The 7,751-nt window shown below is 39.6% G+C and overlaps 1 long non-coding RNA gene across 1 annotated transcript; it reads right to left on the bottom strand.

Annotated features, from left to right (window-relative positions):
- Positions 1 to 4,955: 4,955 nt before the first annotated feature.
- On the bottom strand, positions 4,956 to 6,426 carry LOC119033838. Its single transcript, XR_005079383.1, has 3 exons — positions 6,326 to 6,426; positions 5,965 to 6,036; positions 4,956 to 5,820 (listed from the first exon to the last, which is right to left on the bottom strand). It is a non-coding gene; the product is annotated as an uncharacterized LOC119033838 (long non-coding RNA).
- Between the last annotated feature and the right edge of the window lie 1,325 nt (positions 6,427 to 7,751).

Genomic DNA, 7,751 nt, shown 5'->3' with positions numbered 1-7,751 from the left:
TCATAATGTCACTGAATTCAGTAGTAACTGCTCACCTGAACAGTTTATGATGTAGTATATGGTATCATTGTAATCCTTGAACATCATCATCAAAGATCAAACACACGGGTAGCCATCAACTTGTGTTGTTGTGGGTTGTTTGGTTCAGGAGATATGATGCAAAATACAGTTAAAAGTAAAACAACCGCCACATGGCGTTTTGGTGATGGTTCCACCTTTGAAAATGTTCAGGGCCCCAAAACTGTACAACTGTACCAATTTTCACACTTTTCTGAAAAAGACAATGGTTCACCTCAAATACAGTATGTTGCATATCACCTGCACTAGTTATACTTTTTATTTGTATTATATCATACATCAGACAAAAGGAAGCTTACGTTTTTGATGCATCCACAAAGGTTAATGACTGTTTAAACCTGTACTGTGTTTCTATAAAAACAAAAGGTAAAGGTAAATACAGGAAAACAATACACAACAATAGCTAAGATTTTTAAATCTAAATTTATTTATTCCCCTGACATACTTACTTGCATGGTTAAGCTTGTCACATGTAAGTAGAGGTAGGTGTCAAACAATGCCAAATAATACACCATGGGCTGTTGGGAAGGCAAGAACTCCTTTAAATATTGGATGCACGCAGACATGACTTAAGAGATACAAGCAATTATACATCTTGAAGCATGAAAAGTGTACTCAACTGTAGCTCAGTTGTGGAGCAGGTCGCTAGTGATCGGAAGGTCACAGATTCGAATCCTGGCTCCCCTGGGGCGGAACTGAGTTGCATGTTGAAGTATCCTTGAGCATGATACTGAACCCCAAAATTACTCCTGATGTGCAGTTGTTGGCACCTTGCGTGGTGGCCTCTGCCACCCTGCGATGAGCTGGAGACTTGTTCAGGGTGCACCCTGCCTTCTCCCCAAAGCGGTAACATCCCCCAGGACCCTCACTGATAAAGCGGAAAGATAATTAGATAAGATGAGATGAGCATGAAAATGTATCTTTAAAGATATAAAAATTTCAGGAACAAATTGTCAGAATAAGTTGAAACAAACTTACTGGTGTGGCAGCATGGTCTCACGCAACAGAACAGAGGAACTTAAGCAGGCATTCCATCACCAAACTCCCCCGATAAGGGGTGAACCTCAACACACACTCAGAGTCTCACAGACTTTTACAGGCTCTAATTTGTATACCAAGTGGGCCTGAGGTGGGCCCATGTACGTGACCTTGGATTATAAGTCTTAATTGCTGTGTAAGTGTGAAAAAAGATGAGCCCAATAGCCACAGTGACGTCCTTTTTTATATATGTTACAAAAGCAGGATGCCCCACTGGATATGTCGGCTTAAAGTACGATGGCAGATTACATTTCACAAGTGCACAGCACTGTTAGAGAGACTGTAAGAGAGAATGACACGGGGTAAGGCACAGAGTCTACTGCAATGGTTACACACTGTAACAGCATAGCAAAGAGAAGAGTAAGAAAGGGATCAACTCTCCATGAGTCAACTAGCTGAGAATGTATACTGCTCTGACTGAGACTAACACCTTGATTCCACAGGGCATGTCTCTGTAACATTGCATAGGCTCTGACTGGCTTCATATAGGTTAGAGTAGTTTAATTATTTGGTCTGTTTTGAGTGTGTTTATCGCTATTGACTGTGTTGTGCTGTAGATCCAGAGTCTGTACAGGATGACTGGATGTGTTGCACTCTGAAAAGGGACAATATTGATAAAGATGCTCAGACACAATGTTTCCTCTTTGGCAGCTTCACTGATAATCAAATTATTTCTGTTAAGTATTAACAGAAGGCACAAAAGTTCCTTTTTTGTTTATCTATTTATTTACAAGCGATATATACACAATATTACAGAACGCAAAACAGGTAAATATATTTGCATTTCTCACTTTCTTTTTTAGCAGGTCACACCAAATAAAGCAGGTAAGCAGACATGAAATGGTCTATAGATAAACATAGATTATCCAACTCAATTGTAATGCAAATAATAAAATGTCAAACACTCTTTATCTCTATATTTGTTATATTCCTTGTTTCTCATCTTAATGTTTCTTAAACAGTTGCTTTAGAAATTAACTAACAAACACATCAGTAATTAGATACACAACTAATTACATCTGCAGCAGTATGTGTTTCTTATTAATAACAGTAATCAAAATACACATAATATGGGCCATACTTATGCTTAAAACACATATACTCTGTACATGATTATAGAGGGCCAGGGGCTCAAATTCAGAAAAGAGCGGTACGTAACAATTTTTTTTCAGGACTTAATAACACAATATGTAGATTAATTAATATAAAACTAATAAACAAAGTACTCTTAGCTTAATGGATTTAATAACTCAAAGGTTCTAGTCACTGACACATCTCATCTACTTGCGTGGTGGAATTCTCAATGAGGCACCAGCTTCTCACTCCCTCTCAGAGACAGAGCGAAGCCGCAGAGAAGACAGAGAAGCAGCTTGATTGGCTCAACACACACACACAGCACTGTATTATGAAGAAATGTGCACAGCAGATAACCATGGCGTTTTTATACCGCCGTTTGTTTTTTTGTTTTTTTTACATCCCTATGCACAACAGGAATTTATTTATTCATTAAAAAAACCACACACACAAAAAGGGCGCTTTTTAAGATGAGACAAAAAGGGCAGGGGCCCAAGCACCCCTTGGGCCATATGTGTGCACATGCCTGATGCTCTGTGCCGCCAAAAGAGGTCAGAGTTAAGCTAGCTGCTTACCAGCACACCAGTTAGGAATCAAAACATCAAAAAATTACTCTAAACTACTCAAAATTTGTTTCGCATGTTCATCAAATACACACAAAAATAATTAAGCAAACACATTCCAAAATTCAAGAACATAAATACCGGTAATCATTTTGTCCCTGAAAAAGGGAAATATCAATAGAGATGCTCAGAGCCGGCCCAAGCCTCCATGGGGCCCTAAGCAAAATCTGATTTTGGGGTCCCGTATTTCTGTCAATAATATTGATTGCTGATCATTCACACACCTACTACAGTATAAACTTATTGCGCCTGAAATGTCTTACACATTTAAGGGGGTGGCCTAGGTAATAACATAAATAATACCAATCCAACAATACAAATAATACTAATGAATGACTGATGAATGGTGTTCAGGGTGCCACATATGGTTTTTAATTTCAAAATGTAGCACATTCAGCTTCAAGAGCGGCCTGGGGTTGATTTTCACAACATTTCAAGTGATGAAGCATTGTGTTACTGTGTCATCTGGTTTCAAAAACTGCAACAGCAATGTGCAAAAATTTCTAGTGCAAGAACAACAATAAAGTGCAATAACAAAAAATAAAATCACTTAGATATATAAAAATAAATTCAATTTAGTACAAAAACAGACAGAATTAAAATGTCAAGCAGATACTTCAATAATGATGTAAATGAACAGAGTTACCTGAAACCAGGTAACAAAAATGGTTCTAAAAAGAACAAATATAAAGTTGAATAATTAGGTCTTAAAATATAACTATGTGCAAAAGCTTTGGTGTTACTCTGTTCTTCCTCAATACTCTGTTCTTCCTCAATACTCCACCCACTCCTTAAAACCTCTGCTTCCTGGATTTTCTGGAGGCAAAGTCATTTATGACATCACCATAAGAAATCTGCCGGCCAACTTTGTTGTTAATACTAATCACTGCCAGTCCACTCAGTCTTTCTTGTGCCATGGAAGATCTCAAGTAGTTCTTTATTAATTTGAGCATGGAAAATCTCCGCTCTGCAGATGCTACAGTCACAGGGAGAGTGCATGCTATCTGTAGAGCTACCCATAGATTTGGGTACAACTCACAGATCTCATTTTGAGAGAGGTAAGTGAGCAGTTCAAATGGCCTCATCTGTGATTTAGGGAGATCTGGAAGGTTCTCCATCTCTGTGGCCAGTGCGTTCCCATCAATATCAGACTGTTCTCCAAAGGTGAGTTCGTCTCTGAGAAGTTTACACTGATCCTTTCTTGTCTGTGGATCAAGATGGCCAAAGTTGGGAAGCACTCCAAAAATGCCTCTGACTTCTCCTAGGGGTTGAAAGCAGTCCTCCAAAGACTGGATGGTACAGTCTACCACAGCAATGAAGAAGGATACTTCCAGTCTCTTCATCGCATCAGATTGTGGCTCATCAGGCATCTCATAGGCAAAGCGCCTTTTTGTGGTTCGCAACCTCTTCTGTTTGAGCACTGCTTCAGTGTTCAATTGTTCACATGTCTCTTTTGCAGAGATCTGTGCATCTTTAAAACTGGTTGCCCTGTAACTCATTAAAGTCCCACTGCAACATCAAACTGCATGTTGGCTGACTGAAGTAGTTTGCTTGTGGTGTTAACCTGGGAGAGAATGTCATACCAAACCACACAGCAAATTTGAAATCTGAATGACCCGATTTCTTCAGCAAGCGAGTGGGTCTCAACTTTTACCGTGGGGTCAGTAGTTTTTTCCCTAACTTCTAACAAAGCCTCTCTCACCTTTTCTGCTTGGTAGCGTAAAGGTTCGATACTTTTAACCCAGCTTTCCCATCGTGTTTCACTCCAAGACTTGACTGTGATGTTCACATGCTTCTTCAAGATGGTCCACCTTTGAGGGGAACCTGAGAAGACTTTGTATATTTTTTCCAGATTTCCAAAGAAGCAAGTGGCATCCATGGACACTTTAGCAGCATCAGAGACCACTAGATTTAGGCTATGGGCTCCACAAGGCACATAAAAAGCACATGGATTTTTTTTTGAAAGCCTTGCCTGCACGCCTTTATTTGCACCTTTCATGTTTGCACCATTGTCATAAGACTGTCCCCTACAGTCGTCAAAGGGGATGTTCAATTCTTCAAGCCTCTGAAGAATTAGTTCAGATAGGCCTTGACCAGTAGAGTCAGGAGTTAGGAGAAAACCCCAAGAAGTGCTCCTTTATCTCTGGCGTTTTTCCAAGATTTACAGCGCGCACAACAACAGACATCTGTTCTTGATGACTTACATCTGGGGTGCAATGCAGTATTATGGCATAGTATTTTGAATCTTTTATTTCAGACACCATTGTCTCCACTATTTTATCACTAACACAGGTTATCAACTCATTTTGAATCGTTTTCCCCAAGTATGTGATATGTTCTCCTCCACTGTCGATGCGTCTCACGTGATCTCTCAATACAGGATCAAATTTAGCTATCAGTTCCACTTCTTTTAGAAAGTTCCCATTGTTGGCCTGATGTAATGTGTCAACAGATCCCCTCAGTGCCAGGTTCCTTTCTACTAGTGACTGGATAATACTGATTAAGCGTGTGAGAACATCTCTCCAGCAATTCTTTTCTGCCTCAAGGAGGCCCATTTCTGTCTCATCAATAGTTTTCCCCTTTGACAGACGCAAGACAAATTCCTTCCATTTCACCATGTTGCTGCAATGATCTTCACCATTCTCATGCTGTTTTAGCAGTGCACCAATGTTGACCCAATCCCGCTGTCCCTCAGTTGCAAGTTTTAAGGACTTTTTTGAAAATAATTTACAGCAAAAGCAATAGACTGCGTCTTTACTTCTTGAATAAGTCAGCCAGCTCCGCTTTACTTTTTCCCCATTGTCTAACTGTCTATAGGTATAGTGATAATGGAAACTTCGGCCATCATGCCTTTTGGGGAATGAAAAGTTCTCCTGAATAGGCAGTGGCCCTCTGATTGCCTACTCAGTCCTGTCTAAATCTGAGAGGAAAGAAGGCCACTCAGCTGGATCAACTGGCAGAGCTGATGATGATCCATGGTGCCAAGCGGACGTTGTGGTGGAAGTTGCTGAGGAGGTGACCAAAGAAAGACAATGATTCAAAAATAAAGACTGATAAGGACATTAAATTACAGTTTTGGACATAATTATTAATTTCTGAATGTTCTGCAGTACAATGAGCAATTATAAAAAGTGTTTTGCTGTTAACTTACCAGGTAAATCAGCTGTAGTTGCAGACCCAGAGGGGACAGTGGGAACAGAGGATGGGGGTGCGAGACAAGGCTCTATAGAGGACAACAACAAAAGCTAGCAGTGTTAGATGTCATATTACACTTAAAATTGATGTTGCTTACTTTTTTCTTTTTTTAAATAAAAAAACTAAAAGTTTAAAATCTCTTATATCAGTGTGTTTTTGCTCGTAATAAGAAAAACTCTGCAGTGAAACAACTGAAATTTGCTTCAGAAATTTTGAAATAATATGCATTTGTCTAAAAAGTCCCTCACCATATGATCATATCTTAAATTAAATCGCATTGAGATAATTACATGAAAGCTGTTTTGCTGTTAAATTACCAGGTAAATCAGCTGTGGTTACAGACACATAGCCTGAGGGGACAGTGGGCACAGAGGATGGGGGTGCGAGACAAGGCTCTGTAGAGGATGGGGATGGACCTAAGATTAAATACATTAATATAGGCATATATTAATGAGATACTTTCACTAAATTCATTTCCCTTCAAGTGTAATTCTTATACTTAGAAATTAAATGTACTGTGTAGTGCCAGTCTTTCCCTGGCCTGATGCATTTCCCTCAGTTGAGCCTGATGTGGACTGGCACTGGGCTGATTCTGTGCTTCCAAAGTACTTTAACAGTGCTCCTGGGGAAGTTTCACAATATGAGTTGATGTAAAAAAAAAAAAAAATAGAATATGTTTATTTTACTCACATAAATTACCATGCTCTGCAGCAAACAATTTGAGCAACATATCTGTCTATCAGCCTGATCCAAAAACATTGCTAGCATTGCGCTTGCTAGCAAACAGATGTTTACTATCAAATCTTAGCAAAAACTTTGTTTTGAAGCCAAAAAGAAAAGAAAGGGGGAAATATATAGGTATATAGTATATTTTTACAATAATATATCCTTGATCATACAGAAAGCATCACTCATACATGCAAAAATAAAAAATAAAAAATAGACATTTTTTTATTGATTGCTCTTTGGGGCCCCCTACTGGCTGCGGGGCCCTAAGCAGGCGCTTAGTTTGCTTATGCCTTGGGCCGGCTCTGGAGATGCTCAGACAACACGCTTCCTCTCTGGCAGCTTCATTATGAATGAAGCATCATTGCCTATAGCTCCTCCTACCAACCTCCGCAGGTGTGACTAATCAATAAAAAGCGCCATCTCTCATAGGGCACAACTGGCAGATCACAGATTAGCTCATCTGACAGGTAGGTATATTTAAAACCAGCTTGATGCAACTGCTCTAGGCTTCCCTAAAAAACAGAATCTCTACATATACCCTGGAGCAGAGGGGAGATCTGCTTCTGAGATGCTGAAAGGCACATGGCAGAGCAGCCGCAATCAGCTCCAGTGGCTGAGTCGCAACTGTTACTTGACTCAGATGGGCCTGGAATCTGTGGGTGAAGGCACTATATTAATGATCTATGCACCCAATCTACAGTCCATGGCACAAGTGCAGGTGTAAGATGTTTCCAACTCTCCTTTGTGTATGTTTGGCTGTAAGATGAGCGTGTCATCTTCCGTTCTCTTTAAAAGTCAGGTGTGTCCGCATCTGGTGTACTGTAGTACCAGTCTTTGCTCAGGAACACTACAGTGTAAAAAGAAACTAGTTGCTTCAACTAACAAAAGTAGGTGTCTGGGCTGCCTTAAAATTTGAAGTTAGCTGAACTTGTGAAGATTAGTTGAGACAACTGTGTAATGATTCAAAATAAATAAGCTTTTCTAGTCAGATAAACTTAACCTTTAGTTTACATA

This window comes from Acanthopagrus latus, chromosome 15, assembly GCF_904848185.1.
Source record: "Acanthopagrus latus isolate v.2019 chromosome 15, fAcaLat1.1, whole genome shotgun sequence".
In the NCBI taxonomy this organism is placed as follows: Eukaryota; Metazoa; Chordata; class Actinopteri; order Spariformes; family Sparidae; genus Acanthopagrus; species Acanthopagrus latus.
This window is presented reverse-complemented; position numbering and strand designations above follow the sequence as displayed.